At 39.6% G+C, this 17,294-nt stretch overlaps 1 long non-coding RNA gene and 1 pseudogene across 1 annotated transcript in view; one reads left to right on the top strand and one right to left on the bottom strand.

The window, feature by feature from the left end:
• Positions 1 to 17,294, bottom strand: part of LOC128315709 (uncharacterized) — a 372,477-nt gene that overhangs the window by 295,952 nt on the left and 59,231 nt on the right. The window lies entirely within an intron of this gene.
• On the top strand, positions 14,084 to 14,695 carry LOC106987610 (10 kDa heat shock protein, mitochondrial-like; annotated as a pseudogene).

Raw genomic sequence — 17,294 nt, 5'->3', positions numbered from 1 at the left:
CTGAGACGAAGTCGGACGCCCAACCAACTGAGCCCCCAGGTGCCCCTGGGCATGTTAATTCAAAAGAAAGTTTAAAATAGCTTAATAAAATAAGACAATATGTATCAAAGAAAAATTACAAACTTTGGAAGGGAAAAGAAACAAAAATATTTTAAACATTAAGAAATATTCTTACTAACTGAGCATAATTTTGGTTCTATGTTCCTGTCAACCAAAGCAAAATAAAAATACTACAGCCATTTTAACATTTTAATGTAATTTTTAATCTATTTTTTAAAATATTTTTCCTAGAATGCAATTCTAAATGATCTGAGGGATTTTGATGCAAGGGACAATTGGATTCTTTCATTCATTCATTCATTCATTCATTCAGTTCATCATGCTTGAGTGCCTGGTATGTGCCCTGCTGAGGCTCTGGCCTTCACTATGAGATTATTAGTCTTTGGGCTCTGAGCACAAGTGTCTCCCCCATTAATGAATCATGACTCAATCTATTTCTCCATCTGTCTTAACCCAAGTAAAATACTTAGAACAAAATTGACGAGGCATAATATTTGTGTTTCTTTTGGACGCAAAAAAATAGGAAATAGTGCAAGGTAGATTGTTTGTTTATTTATTTATTTATTTATTTTTAATTTTTTTTTTTATGTTTTTACTTGCTTTTGAGACAGAGAGAGACAGAGCATGAATGGGGGAGGGGCAGAGAGAGAGGGAGACACAGAATCGGAAGCAGGCTCCAGGCTCTGAGCCATCAGCCCAGAGCCCGACGCGGGGCTCGAACTCACGGACCGCGAGATCGTGACCTGAGCTGAAGTCGGACGCTTAACCGACTGAGCCACCCAGGCACCCCGATTGTTTTTTTAATTGACTCACTGGAAAGATACTGGAGTCTCTTACAAAATCCAAGAGATGTTGAACAAGCAAGTGTCAGAAATGACAGAAATCAAGGCAACTCCAGAGCCTCAATGCCAAGAGTTTGTATGTTTGTACATCTTCCTTCCAGAGCAGTACATTGAACCCTGACTACATTCCAGACAAGACCTTTCTGAAGTACCATAGCCAGGCTCATCACAAACCAATTAAATCAGTTTGGGGCCAAGGCCGACTCAATAGTATAGTTTAAGAGTTCTGGGTGATATTAAAGTGCAGTCATGTGGAACCACTCTAAAGGGCTGCATTTAACATAAAGAATTATGCTGAAAACACTGCTATTTCAGTGTTTCTCTTAGTTGAGCGTTCAGAATCCCAGGGACAAAGAAGGTAATTGGTCCAATTTGACAAAAAGGTACACCACAGCTGAATCAGACATGGCCCTAGGGGAGGCTCGTGAACCAAAACATGGCTTCAAGTAGGGGGACCAGCTGTCCTGGTTGCCTGAGACTGAGCAGTTTCACAGGATGTGAGACTTTGAGTACTAAAACTGGTCAAGCAGGTAAACCAGGGCAATTGGTCACCCTTTCAGGGAGCCACACTTGTGGTACAGAGGAGGGAGAAATTCTCAGGAGTGGGACAAGGTAGTTGAACACCTCAAGAGTCCTGCATCACATTGGGAAATCTTCATATTAATAGTGTCATTTGAAGTGTCTTATGACTCATGGGGGGGTGGTGGCAAGGGGTAGGGAGGAAGGGATGGAAGGGGCCGTGGATGTGGTGATTCACCTGAAGTACTACCAAAAGTAAAAGTTTAGCAACATCTCACCATACTTAATGCAGTATATTGCAAAGAATAGGTACAACTGAAGTAAGTTTGGTGAATTAGATTCCAGAAACTCTTTTATGGTTTTAATATACCTAACAGCAAAAATCTTAAATATATACAGTGAAAAAATTTTTGTATAAATCCTGTGCGAAAGCTCTAAACTACTTGAAGTCTACTTCATAACCGAAACTAAAAATCACACATGTAGAAATGCCAAATGTGTCACAAATGTTATCTGTGACAGCCAAATGTCATCCTTTTCCACATTTTAAAATGAAAACATTAGAAAAAGTGGGACATTTTAACTTAAAAATGGCATGCTATTTCCGGTGTCTCTCTCTCTCTAGTAGTCAGGCTTGGCTGAATGACTTTTTTTGTTTTTCATCTTAATTGTTTTTAATTCAGTAGGCCAAAGGGCTACTCAGTCATAAGGCAATGGGAACAGGAGAGGTACAAACACTCATATGGGAGATTTTTATGACTGTAATAGCATTATCTACAAAGAGAAGATCACAGGAGCTCCTTAAATTATAAACTCTGTGATGAACATAAATCATCACTCAGTACAATGGGCTTCCTAGAAACCTACTGCATAGCTTCTAGGAGAAAGATCTAGAGGTCCCTAGGACTCTCGAACCAAAATAAACAATGCCAATGGTACCAGGCATTGGGGAACACAAAATATAATTTGTTGTCTATAAGGATGCTGGGTAAGTCGAAAATTCCCGTCAGCAATACAAAGGAGGGGTCTGCAATACATTTAATGCTGAAAGTTTAACACTGACTCAAGATATACCCTGCAAAGGAAAACCAGTGTCCTTGGAGTATGGAAGGAAGGACTAATCAATATAATACTGAACGAAGCTAACAATGAATGCCATCCAACTGACGGGAAGCACAGCTACAAACCTCCCAGTTGATGCACGCACAAATTACTGCCTGTGATATACGTTTTTGAGAAATGCATTCTAAGAAATAATCTTGCCGTGTGAGCCTGAAAGCAGACAGGTCTCATGATTTTGGTGCTCCAGAAGAGATTATAATCAGGTGGACAATAAATCCTAAAATCTCAGACAAAGACTAACTACAAATAAACAGAGGGTAAGGGCAATGCTCCTTCCAAGGAGACCTATGGCTTTTCTGAGCGATAGTTTTCTGGACTGCCTACATTCTAAATTTTTAATTCCTTAATTAGGCCATGGGAAATGGTTTATACTGCTGAAAATATTCAAGTGATCAATTAATATGGTAGGCCAGAAGTCAAAAAGAGAAAGCAGGATAAAACTGACGGCTGGTCTCCCGACTAAAACTGATCCAGTTAATATTGAAAAGAGATAAATAAAATAGTTCAGATTAACAGTATAGTTTAATGAGCTGAAAAGAACTTGTCTGGGTGGATTTCCCCCTGATCTGCAGTGTTTATTACCTCGGCACTTACCCAAAGTGTACTTCTCTATAGAAAGCACAAGCCCCTGTTAAAACAGACTTCTCAAAGAAAACCAGAGAGCCAAGTTATTAGGGAAACCATAAGGCATTTTTCCATCTATTCCTTTGTTGCAATTTGCTGGGGCTGTTTTTGTTTTGAGAGGGTTTAGATGATCGTTGAATCCTCTCCACATTTTGTTATGACCTGCCTCACTTCTCTGGAAACGAGGCCCCCTGTCAGAGCATTCATTTGAGCTCTTATTTGGGGGACTTCCCCTCCTTTGTCCTCACTTTCCTTTCGTTTCCAACTATAGACGAAAACCAGGTTCCTGGGGGAGCTTACCGTACTGAATTCGTGTTGTACGGTGCCCAGAACAGCGAAAGGTAGGTGCCATTTGGGTTAGCTCATCTAAGAACACCTGTTCTCTGACTGAGTAGCACATGTCTATGACCACCTGATGCCCGTGTCAAGTGCACGATCACAATAGAGGTTTTGCACAGGCCGTGTGGCTGAATGCAAGTTTTGTTTCCCTGGCTCTTTTGTATCGACACACGATGACAAGGGCTTGGCTCATCAGGGTGACCACATCTACAAGCTCGGTGCCTCCGGTTCTCTGTCTCAGGACCCTGGTGGCTCAGCTTTATCTCCCATTGAGGTTCTAAGCCCATGACATATATAGACTCTGGACCCACAGATCCACGGGTAAAACTTTCAGAAAAGAGAAAGCAAACAAAATTGCTTTTTTTTCTCTTTCGCATTTATCATTAAGTCGAAAGGAAACCAATTGTTTGAAATCTTAGCACTCCTGCTCAGAAAAGCTCCTTAACTAATTCCCATGGACAACTAAAAGCCTAATGCTCCTGCACTCATGCAATCCTGTTCCAAATCCCGATGGGCTAAGATCTGAACAAGCATCAGGAAGAGGATGACTGAGTCATGTGACCTCATTCTCCATTCATTTACAAACCTGACGGATTTCTGCGTTGTCCAGCTGGTCAGTATTTTGCAAATGGGTATAAAAGTGTGGGCTCTCCAAGTACTTTTTTAAACCTGAAAGTAAATTCCAGAGGTGTAGGACACCAGGGACCCCCAAAGGGCCTCTCGCGGCACACACTTGCATAAGCTGTCCTTCTAGGGAGCAGGGACAGGCCTGGCCTTGCACTAAAATATCCTGCTGACAGAGCATCGCAGAGAGACTCCTGGGTGATCCTCTGTAGGAACTTAAATCAAAGAGTCCAATCCACGGATCTTAAGGCAAAACCCGTAAAGCCCTCAAATGCATGCCCAAACCAAATCTTCAGATACACAGAAAGAAAAGATAAGGCAGCTTTGAGAAATGAAAGAAGTAAAAAGCTACCTGGGGCTATGAACTTGCTGTCATTCACCAGGAACAAATTAGAGGGAGACGGTAGGGTTTGGGGGAAGACAGGAAGGCTATCACAGACATTGTCTTCTGAGGACCACAAATCAACCAAGTTAAAAAAAAAATCTAGTCACAACTTAGAGAAGGGAAATTGAAGCCAAATAATTAAATCAGTTGTCTTTACGGGACATCACACTTGTCCTAACTGAAGATATTTTCATGGTCTATCTAAATATTTAGGACTGTTATAAATCCACAGCTTTGCAACAAGATAGTAAAAAAGCATTTTCACAAGGCTGCCTAAAATGTCATATTTAGGGGGTTGGACTCTTTCTGGCAAAACAATTACATCCCCAAAACTACCTGAATGCGTTTTCCAAGAGTGCTGTGTAATCCCTAAGACAGAAAGAGATGGCCTGTGAGAGCTAGGCTTACCCCGCTAAGGGCTTTGGGGAAACAGCCATTTCCAGAGCAATGAAAGTAGTGGGGGCAAATAAGAGAAGAGGAAAATAAATACGAGGAAGAGATTAGACAGGAAATAATTACTTTTGAAAAATCCAATGTCTGTAACTTAGGACCACACAGGTCAGCATGACCTGGAGGGATTCCATTTTGCTGACCCTGTCCTTTCCCCAGGGCATGGAGAACAGACCTTTGGGTCAGGCGGGACCTCGGGAGCTGGTGGGGACTGCGGGCCAAGAGGTGACTCACGAAGTGCGGAAGTGCGCGTAGGAAGGGTGAGGTTGCCATGGCTTTCTGACCTAAGCAGGATGACTCTGCAAGGATTGCACAGGTGGACTGGTCCCACCTGTTCCCGCTTTTCTCCATGGAAATGAGCTGTCTTTTGGGGTGTACAAGTGGAAAAACATAAATCCTGATACTGATGGAGTTACCTTTACTTTTTTACACGTACTATTGCATGAGGCCCACTAAATACTGATAGACTGCAGTCTTCATGGTGAAATTCAAAACTACTAAATCAGGGTCACTTTTTAAAAAAAAAAATTTTAGCGTTTATTTATTATTGAGAGACAGAGAGACACAGAGCATGAGCGGGGAAGGGGCAGAGAGAGAGGGAGACGCAGAATCCGAAGCAAGCTCCAGCCTCCGAGCTGTCAGCACAGAGCCCGACGCCAGGCTCGAACTCACAAACCGCAAGATCGTGACGCAAGATCGTGACCTGAGCTGAAGTCGGACGCTCAACCGACTGGGCCACACAGGGTCACTTTTAAGAAAGGTCTCCAATACAGATTCCCCCATGGAATGCTAATATACTTAAAATTCTGCCTGGTTTTACAGGACAGTGATGGCCTTTTGACATCAGTTGGCCCCTATCTCCACTCATCTAGTAGCTGATTTAAAACAAAAAATCTGAAATTGTTAAATAATTTAATAGGATTAAATCCACCCCAAATAGTCCTGTCCATACTGTGTCTTGTCCATACTGTGTGTGGTAATAGGAGTTGCTGAAAATGAGATTGAAAGCTCTTTCTTTCCACCCTCAACCTGAAAAATACCACCACCTGCTTATTGCATCCAAAGCTGTGTTTGTGGGGGAGCCCCGGTGGCTCAGTGTGTTAAGCATCTGACTTCAGCTCAGGTCATGATCTTGAGGTCTAGGAGTTTGAGCTCCAGGTCGGGCTCTGTGCTGACAGCTCGGAGCCTGGATCCTGCTTCAGATTCTCCACCTCCCCTCTCTCCCTGCCCCTCCCCCACTTGCCCTCTGTCTCTCTTTCTCTCTCTCAAAAATAAACATTAAAAAACATTTTTAAAAAAATGCAGTGTTTTATTTATTCAGTTGCCTTTAGAAAAGTTCTCACTCCATACATGTAATTATCGATGCCAAAGGATACCAATGTCACTCTGGCTTTCAGAATCCTTTCGAAGGACAGATTCCACAAGTCTCTAACAACACCAGTGTATAACTGATGACAGCTCCCCAGCTTAAGCAGCCCAAAGCTGTGATTTCCTGCACAAAACATATGGAAATCAAACTCTCTGTCATCACCTGCTATCCCTGGGACAGGTTATCACCCTGTGGACCTCCACGGGGACTCTCATGGTGCCAAACTCCAGAAGAAGATTCAAGAAATTCACCACCTCATTTTCAAGGTGTGAATATATCCCATCATTATACATTACTTATTGAGCCTAGCAGGGCACCTGGCACCTATTATGACACAGGGCATTTTTATAGAAATTCTGAACCTAACTAGAGCCATCCCCCACCCAAGGGAAAGAAAAGACTACAGGCGCCAACATGTGTTGGAAAAGTTATTAGAATTCTGCCTTCAACCCATCACTTACCTACAGATTGGAGACAACCTCTCTAGTGCTACAAATGAGCTTTGAAGACAAGAGAATTTCACTTTTATACATAAAAAAGACCAAGTTTAAGAATCTTCTTTGTCCAAATTTGTGCCTCCCATTAGATTAACAGAACTAAAGCTATTTAGGATTTAGGGAGTATTTAGTGAGACAAATGACCATCCTGACACTAACATGCATTGAGCACAACCCATTGCTTTATTAATATCTCATTTTGCCATATTTCCTGACCCCAACCCTTGAGTAGGTGCTTAGAAAAATTTTACATCTCTTTAAGCATTCTTAGCCCTTGAAAAACATTGAGTTGAATCAAATTTATGAGTAGATATAAAAGCTGATCTATCTTCAAAATGTAATCTACACTGACACATCCATGTCAGAAATTTTAAGTAAATCGTCTGTAATCAGTTTACACTATTAGTGAAATGGAATGGCATCATTCTTTTATGTTTCCAGGTGACTATATAAATGAATTAGAACACTACAAGCTTCATTTGTCAGGGACACTACAAGATTTGTTGGACTAGGCGATGACAGATTCACATGTATTGGGATGTGTGTTGGCAAATACCTTCCCTGGCTTCTGAGGATGCTCATTTTATTTATTTGTCTTTATATAAGCGCTAAGCCCAAAATGGAGCTGAAACTCACGACCCCGAGATTCAAGAGTCACATGTTCTACTAACTGGGCCAGTTAGGTGCCCCTGACGATGCTCACTTTAAATCGATTTTCTCTCAAAAAAAAAATTCTCTTTAAATTACTTGCTTCCATTTTCTCCATGGCTCACCTAAAAGTTAATTGAAAGGGAAAGAGTGAGCTATGAAAATAATACACAAAATAAGAAAAAGAGAGGACTATTCATCAATATTGATGAAATTCAAAAAACACATAAAACTAGTTTTCTGAATCTGATACTAACAAAAAATCTGAAAACATGGATTTTCATGGATCCATGAAATTTGAAACATGGAAAATTGAAAACATGGATTCTAAAATATAAAATTTACTCTGGAAGTGATAAGTAGCGAAATAGTTCAAATACAAAGAAAAGAAATAGAGAAATTGATCAAAAGTCTAGTTTCTCCTTTTACTAAAGGCACAAGATACACAAGGTGTCATGGGGGAATTTTACAAACTCTTCAGAGCAACTGATTCTAATGCTACTTACTTTGTTCCAAAGCACAGACAGGGAAGAAAAATATACAAGTAATGAGGTATAAAAACCATGGTTATTGAAACCCAATAGAGATTACACAAGAAAGGACTTTTCAGACTAGTCTTACTCATGAACACTGAGTAAGTCCTGAGTGAGTAAGGGTACCAATTTCAGAAAGGCAAAAGCAGATTTTAGGGGAATGTGATCTAGTTGGAAGGCAGTCCCACAGGAATGCCCAGAAGCTACAAGGAAAATGTCCTCCTAAGATAAGAGTATCTCAGGTTCATTATTTACTAATAGATTGAATCTTCTGAGCAAGTACACAGCAGCAGGAATTTCAAGAACTGGTTTTCAAAATGTAGCCTGCAAATTACCTGCACAGGATGCCCTGACGTGCAGGTTACAGACGGAATATTCAGGAAACTGCCCCCACACTTGCTGAATGAGAGTCATTTAGGGTTGAGGCCCAGGAATCTGACTTTTAGCAACTTTTAACGGATCCTTCTGACCACTAAAATTTAACCACTGTAATGTGCAAACAGTACGGCTCTACTCATGCTTCCTACTACACAGAATAAGGCTATTTGCAATATTGACTTTATCAAATGAGGCATTACAATTACCAAGGAACATTACTTTCATTTGGCCAGGATTTGTTAGTCCATTTATGATTATGGGTCTGTCATAGTTATTTTGCAATGCTTATTTTTTAGGCAAAAGTTTATAAATATGAACTAAAATTGCTATTTTATTTTAATGTTTATTTATTTTCGAGAGTCAGGGAAGGGCAGAGAAAGAGGGAGAACCAGAATTCAAGGCAGGCTTCACACTGTCAGCACAGAGCCCGACGCGGGGCTCGAACCCACAAACCGCGAGATCATGACCTGAGCCGAAGTCGTACACTCGACCAACTGAGCCACCCGGGCACCCCTAAAATTGCTATTTTAATATGCTTGCTTAGTAGAAACCACCTTCGCTAGCCTTTTTTCCTATTGACTCATCTTCATTATGATATAATACAAAATGACATTCATTCATTAACAAGTATTTACATACTAATTAATAATCTAACTTACCAATACTAGGTGCTGTTTAAAATAATTCACTATTTTTCTATGTACCATATTGTTTTCCTTCTTCACATCAGTGAAAGAATTTTAATAATCACACTGCCTCTCAATTTTAAATAATTCTTCATTTTTAGTGTCTTACATCAGTTATAGCTACATGACCTACACCTAATTTGCTAAACGGATGTGGCTGAGGATCTCAGCACTATTTTGCTTCCACAAACATTTTCTGTAGAATAGATTACACTCAATCAAGTCGTAACACCACAAAACGGCATTTTCCTGGCCAGTTTTTGCAGGCAAATTTCCTATTTGTTATAGAAGTCATTCTTTGTTTTGTCTCATGCGATTGATTTCTTATCCCATTATTTTAAAAAGGAAGTGCATTCTTCTTAACGTAGAGACTTTCATTCACTCAGCCTCTCACCGTTACCAGACAATCGTTACTGGTGAGTGGTTGGGAGAGAAAAGAGAACAAAATCAAGTTCCCACCCTCATGTAACTGACGTTCATTTTCATTATTTCGTTAGTATATTTGTAATTTTTGACTATGGATAGCATGGATACTATTAGTACCCATTATTAAATTATAGTGCCCTATTATTAAATGCATTAATCTTATTTAGAATATAGTATCTGTTGCTAAGGTGGTTGATGAGAACTATCTAATCTTTATCATGTAAATTGAAAACAAGAGGTTTGCTTCCTTCCTTTTACTTTGGGTAGAAACTCTGAAGGCAGAGAGGGAGGAGATGGTGGAGGAAGAGGGTCCTGAGCTCACCTCCCCCCCACACACAGTGGGGCGACACACACATATAATGCAATTCACTATGAAAATGACCAGAACACTAGCAGAACAGTCCTTTCCCAAGTAACGACATAAGGAAAGCCACGTGGAGAAGGGTGGGAGGGGCAGAGACGAGGTGGGAACCAAACATCCCTGTGAGGACACCCACAAGGAGAAGGAATAGCATGGCCACAGAGGTCCTCACTGAGGAGTGAGGGGAGCAAGCCCCACGCTGGGCACCCCTCACCCTGCAGAACTGAACAGACAAAATAAGCCCCCATAACATAGGACGTGGAAAATCAGTGGCGCTCATCTCCAGGGAAGCCGGAGGGCCCTTGAAAACCAAGGACCAGCACGCTAGATCACTTGGTCAGAGACCCAGCAAAGAAGCAGCTATTGGAAAAGCACCTGGGTTATATGTGAAGGAGGTGTATTGACTAATGTTAGGGCAGGTGCTGGAGAGGCAGAAATCTGTAGGAGCTTTCACTGGGGAATAAAAAAAACAGTGCTAGCAGCCATCATTTTCTTGCCTGTCCTGTCCTTCCTGGACACCTGAAGGAGCCACTGACACTTCCGGCTGGCTCTGCTGATCCCAACTCATTCTCCCCTGCAAACAGGCCCACCCAAACTATCTGTCCCCACTAGCCCCATCCAAAGCAGTTTCCACCCTGCCACATCTGGTCGGCAGCCTAAGAGGGGACCAGAGTCCCCTCGAAATGACTACCTCCCACCACACTGAGCAGGCAGTGCTGGCAGGGACCAGCATCCCGCTGAAGTGACTCCTGCCCCAGAGAGTTGGGGGCCAGCCCTGTTCACCAGCACCTCCAAGAAGTCATGGCCAGCCATTACAGCCAGTCGGGCTAGGGGCCACTGTCACCTACCGGAGTGCCCACACCAATTGTATCCATTGCAAAAGGAGGGTACATGCAGCCCACGAGGGGACACTCCTGGTTCTGGTGACCGGGGGGACTGCGTTCCTGGGCCCCACTACACACTTACACACGGCCACTAATTTCAAGACCAGTAGACGGAACTGACCGACAGAACACATAGCAACAAACATATGGAGTCAGGCAAAATGAGGACACAGAGAAAATGTATGGCAAACAAAAGAACAAGACACAATCTGAGAAAAAGAAATAAATGGAAGGGAGATAAACTATCTATGTGTTAAAGAGTTCAAAGCAATGGTTGTAAAGATTCTCACCAGAATATAGAGTGAATGACAGATAGAAAATATGAAAAGGCAGGGGCACCTGGGTGGCTCAGTCGGTTGGTGTCTGACTTCCACTCAGGTCATGATCTCAAGGTTAGTGAGTTTAAGCCCTACCTGGGGCTCACTGTTGTCATCACAGAACCTGCTTCAGATCCTCTGTCCCCCTCTCTCTCTGCCCCTCCCCCACCTGCGCTCCCCCCAAAGTAAATAAATATTTTAAACAAGAAAAAAGAAAACATGAAAATGAACCAACTAAAGAATACAGTAACCGAAATGAAAAATATGCTAGAAGGAATCAACAGCAGAAGCATCAAGGAGCAACATGAAAACATCAAGCGTACTGACATTCACATAATTGGAGTCTCAGAAAAAGAAGAGAGAGAAAAGGGGGCAGAAAACCTACTTGAAGAAATAATAGTTGAAAGATTCCCTAACGTAGAGAAGGAAACAGACACCTAAGTCCAAGAAGCAAGGAGAATGCCCAAGAAGATGAAGCCAAGGAAGGTCCACACCAAGACATATAATAATTAAAATATCAAGTCCATCATAGAAAGACAAATATCATATAACTTCACTCATATGTGGAATTTAGCAAACCAAACAGATGGACATGGGGAAGGGAAGGAAAAATAAGATAAAAACAGGGGGGCAAAACCATAAGAGAATCTTAAATACAGAAAACAAACTGAGGGTTGCTGGAGCAGTGTTAGGTGGAGGGATGGGCAGTAAGAAGGACACTTGTTGGGATGAGCACTGGGTGTCATATGTAAATGACAAATCACTAAATGCTACTCCTGAAGCCATTATTACCCTATATGTTAACTAACTTGGATTTCAATAAAAAATAAAAATTAAAAAAATGATTAAAATATCAAACATTAAAGAAAGAATCTTAAAAGCAAAAGAGAAAACAAATAGCCATAAGGCTATCAGCTGATGTTTTAGCAGAAACTTTGCAGGCTGGAAAGGGGTGGCATGATATATTCAAAGTGATGAAAAGAAAAAAAAAGTACAACCAGGAATACTCTACCCAGCAAGGTTATTATTCAGAAGTGAAGGAAAGATAAAGAGTTTCCCAGACAAACAAAAGCTAAAGGAGTTCATCACCAGTAAACCAGCCTTACAAAAAATGATAAGGGAGTTCTTTAAGCAGAAAGGAAAAGGCCATAACTAGAAGAAAATTCTGAAAGAAAAAATTGCGGGTAGAAGTAAGTATATAGTAAAGGTAATAGATCAGTACCTTGTAAAGCTAGTGTGAAGGTTTAAAGATAAAACTAGTAAAATCAATTGTATTTACAAGAATTGGTTAAGGGGATATATATATATGTATATATGTATATATATATATATATATACGTATATATGTATATATATATATATATGTATATATGTATATATATAAATGTGGAAGCACGAATAAAAATATAGTGCTTTTAGAATGTGTTTGCTGGGCACCTGGATGGCTCAGTCAGCCGAGTGTCCAACTCTTGATTTTGGCTCAGGTCATGATCTCACAGTTCGTGTGTTTGAGCCCCACTTTGGGCTCCTTGCACAGACAGTGCAGAGCCTGTTGGGATTCTCTCTCCCTCTCTCTCTCTCTGCCCCTCCCTGCTCATGCTCTTTCTCAAGATAAATAAAAACAAACAAACTTAAAAAAATGTGTTTGTATGTAAGTGACCAACAGCTTAATATAGACTGTTATTTACATAGGATGTTATTTATGAACCTCATGGTAACCACAAACCAAAAACCTATGATACACACACACACACACACACACACACACACACACACACACACAAGAATCCCAGCATGACAGTAAATAAAGTCATAAATCACAAGGGAAGAGAGCAAAATAAAGGAATAGAGAGGCATTGAAAAACAACCAGAAAACAATTAACAAAATGGAAATAAGCACATACCTATCAATGATTACTTTAAATGTAAATAGACTAAATATTCCAATCAAGAGACACAGGATGATGGCATTAACAACAGCAACAGGGGTGTGCAGGTGGTGCAGTTGCTTAACTGTCTGACTCCTGATTTCACCTCAGGTCATGATGTCATGGTTTGTGAGTTTGAGGCCCATAGCAGGCTCTTTGCTGATGGTGTAGAGCCTGCTTAGGATTCTCTCCCTCTTGCTGCCCCTCCCCTACTCAGGCTGGCTGTCTCTCTCTCTCTCTCTCTCTCTCTCTCTCAATGTAAGTAAATAAATAAACTTTAAACAACAACAACAACAACAACAACAACAACACAATTACGTCTGTCTCTCACCTGCCCACAAGAACCTCAATGCAGACCTAAACACATACAAACTGAAAGTGATGGATGGAAAAAAGATAATTCATGCAAATGGAAGTAAAACAATAACAAAAAGCCAGGGTAGCAATACTTACACTAGACAAAACAGACTTTAAAACAAAGACTGTAATAAGAGACAAAGAAGGGCATTACATAATGATAAAGGGATGAATCCAACAAGAGGATATAATAATTGTAAAATATCTCTGCAACGAACAGAGGAACACCTAAATATATAAAGCAAATATTAACAGACAAAAGGAAAAAATTGACAATAATACAATAATAGTAGAGGACTTTAATATGCCATGTATATCAATGGATAGATCATCCAGACAGAAAACCAATAAGGAAACAGTGGCTTTGAATGACATGCACTGGACTAGATGGGCTTAACAGACATATACAGAACATTCCATCTCAAAACAGCAGAATAAACATTTTTTTTCAAATGCACATGGAATGGTCTACAGGATAGCTCACATGTTAGGCCACAAAAAATGTCTCAATAAATTTAAGAAGACTGAAATCATAGTAAGCATCTTTTCTGACCACCACAGAATGCAGCCAGAAGTCAATTATAAGGAAAAATCTGGAAAAAGAACATGAACACATGGACACTAAACAACATGCTACTAAAATCCAGTGGGTCAGGTCATGTGGCCCGTGGGTTGGACTAATGGTATGCTTGCAGTGGTGGCAGCTCCAGAACCAAGTCATGGTGGCCGGAGTCATGGCAGGACAGACATTTAGAAAGTTTCTTCCCCTATTTGACTGAGTTTTAGTTGAAAGGAGTGCAGCCAAACTGTAACCAAAGGAGGCATTATGCTTCCAAAAAATCCCCAAGAAACTAGTGCAACCAGACACAGTAGCTGTTGGATCAGGCTCTAAAGGAAAGGGTGGAGAGATTCACCCAGTTAGTGTGAAAGTTGGAATTCGAGTTCTTCTCCCAGAATATGGAGGCACCAAAGTAGTTCTAGATGATGAGGATTATTTCTTATTTAGAGATGGTGACATTCTCAGAAAGTATGTAGACTGAAATAAATCATTACTGAAATGGCATCATGTGAAGATGCCCATTGCAGTGGAGCTGTGAAATCTTTCATAATGTAAATAATTTTCATGTATTTCTTTTTATTTTTTTAAATGTTTTTATTTATTTTTGAGACAGAAAGAGACAGAGCATAAGCAGGGGAGGGGCAGAGAGAGAGGGAGACACAGAACCTGAAGCAGGCTCCAGGGTCTGAGCTGTCAGCACAGAGCCCAACGCGGGGCTCAAACTCATGGACTGTGAGATCATGACCTGAGCTGAAGTCGGACGCTTAACCAACTGAGCCACCTAGGTGCCCCTCATGTATTTCTTTTATAATAAACTAGCGGTATCATAAATGAATAAAGAAATACATACATACATGCATACATACATACCAGTGGGTCAATGAATAAGTCAAAGAGGGAATTAAAAAAAAATACCTGAAGATAAATGAAAATGGAAACACAATGTTTTCAAATCTTTGGGATATAGCTAATGCTGTTCTAAGAGGAAAGTTTATAGTAACACAGGCATATCTCAAGAAGCAAGAAAAATCTCAGATAAACAATCAAACCAACAAACTCTATGCCTAAGGAACTAGGAAAAAGCACAAACAAAGCCCAAAGTTAGTAGAAAGAAGGAGATGACCAAGATTGGAGCAGAAATAAATGAAACAGACTAAAAAGGTAAAAGAAAAGATCAATGAAAAAACTAAGAGCTAATTCTTGGAAAAAATAAACAAAATTGATAAACCTTTAGCCAAACTCATCCAAACAACAACAACAACAGCAACAAAATAAAAACAAAAACAAAAACAAAAAAACAAAAAACCTGAGAGGACTCAAATAAGAAATGAAAGAAGAGAAGTTATAAGCAATACCACAGAAATACAAAGGATTATAAGAGACTACAGTGAAACATTATATGCCAACAAATTGAACAACTTAGAAGAAATGGACAAATTGGTAGAAAAATACAATCTTCTAAGACTAAATCTGGAAGAAACAGAAAATATGACATTCTGATTACCAGTAACAAAATTAAGTCAATAATGAAAAATCAGCAAGCAAACAAAAAAAAGTCCAGGATCACAAAGCTTCACAGGTGAATCCTACCAAACATATAAGAGTTAATACTTACCCTTCTCAAACTACTCTAAAAAACAGAAGAGGAAGGGATTCATTCATTTGAATTCTTCAAATTCATTCTACAAGGCCAGCATTACTCTGATACCAAAACCAAAGACACTACAAAAAAAAAAAAAAAAAAGAACATTACAGACCAATATCCCTGATGAACATTGATGTAACAATCCTCAATAAAATATTAACAGACCAAATTCAACAGTACATTAAAGGGATCATTTACCACAACCAAATGGGATTTATTACAGAGATTCAAGAATGGTTCAATATCCACAAATCAATGTGATATGACGCATGAACAAAATGAAGGATACAAACTATAACATCATCTCAATAGATGCAGAAAAAGCATTTGATAAAATTCTATATCCATTCCTGATTTTTAAAAAAAACCCTCAAAAAAAGTGGTTTAGAGGGAACATACCTCAACATAATAAAGGCCATATTTGATAAATGAACAGCTAACGTCATACTCAATGTTGAAAACGTGAGAGCTTTCCCCTTAAAATCAGAAACAAGACAAGAATGTCCACTCTCTCTGCTGTTAGTCATCACAGAATTGAAAGCCCTAGCCACAACAATCAGACAGTAAGAAGAAACAAAAGGCATCCAAATTGGAATGGAAGAAGTTAAAGTGTCACTACTTGCAGATGACCTGATAGTATATACAGAAAACTCCAAAAAATCCAACAAAAAACTATTAGAATAAATGAATTCAGTTAAGTTTCAGGATACAAAATTAATATACAGAAATCAGTTGCATTTCTATACACTAACAGTGAAGTCGCAAGAAGAGAAATTAAGAAAACAACCACATTTTACAAGTGGACCGAAAAGAATAATTCTAGGAATAAATTTAACCAAGAAGGTGAGAGACCTGTACTCTGAAAACCGTAAGACATTGATGAAAGGAAATGAAGGCAACAAAAATAAAAGGAAAGATACACCATGTGCATGGATTGGAAGAATATTGTTAAAATGTCTATACTAACTGAAGGAATCTACAGACTTAGTGCAATCTCTGTCAAAATACTAATAGTATTTTTCACAGAACTAGAATAATTCTAACATTTGTATTGAACCACAAATGACCCTGAATAGCCAAACAATCTTGAGAAAGATGAAGAAAGCTGGAGATATCCCAATTCCAAATTCCAAACCATACTATAAAGTTATAGTAATCAAAACAGTCTGGTACTGGCATAAAAACAGACACATAAATCAATGAAACAGAATAGGGAGCCCAGAAGTATCCTCATGCTTACATGGTCAATTAATCCACGACAAGAAAGTCAAGAATATGGAATGGGGAAAAGAAAATCTCCTCAATAAATGGCATCAGAAAAACCAGACAGCTACATGTAAAGGAATGAAAGTGAACCCCTTTCTTATGTTATACACAAAAATAAACTCAAAATGGATTAAAGACCTAAATGTAAGACCTGAAACCATAAAACTCCTGAAAGAAAGCAGAGGCAGTACATAAACTTTTGGACATCTCTTAGCAATATTTTTCTGGATCTGGCTCCTCAGGCAAGAGAAACAAAAGCAAAGATAAACAAATGAGACTACATCAAACTAAAAAGCTTCCGCACAATGAGGAAACCATCAATAAAACAAAAAGACAACCTACTGAATAGAAGATCTTTGCAAATAACATATCTGAGAAGGGTTAATATTCAAAGTATATAAAGAACACATACAACTCAACACTAAAAAACAAAACAATCTGATTAAAAAGAGAACAGAGGACCTGAATAAAAATT

Source organism: Acinonyx jubatus, chromosome B2 (assembly GCF_027475565.1).
Source record: "Acinonyx jubatus isolate Ajub_Pintada_27869175 chromosome B2, VMU_Ajub_asm_v1.0, whole genome shotgun sequence".
NCBI lineage: Eukaryota > Metazoa > Chordata > Mammalia > Carnivora > Felidae > Acinonyx > Acinonyx jubatus.
Note: the sequence above shows the minus strand (reverse complement) of the source record. Positions and strands in the feature narration are given on the sequence as shown.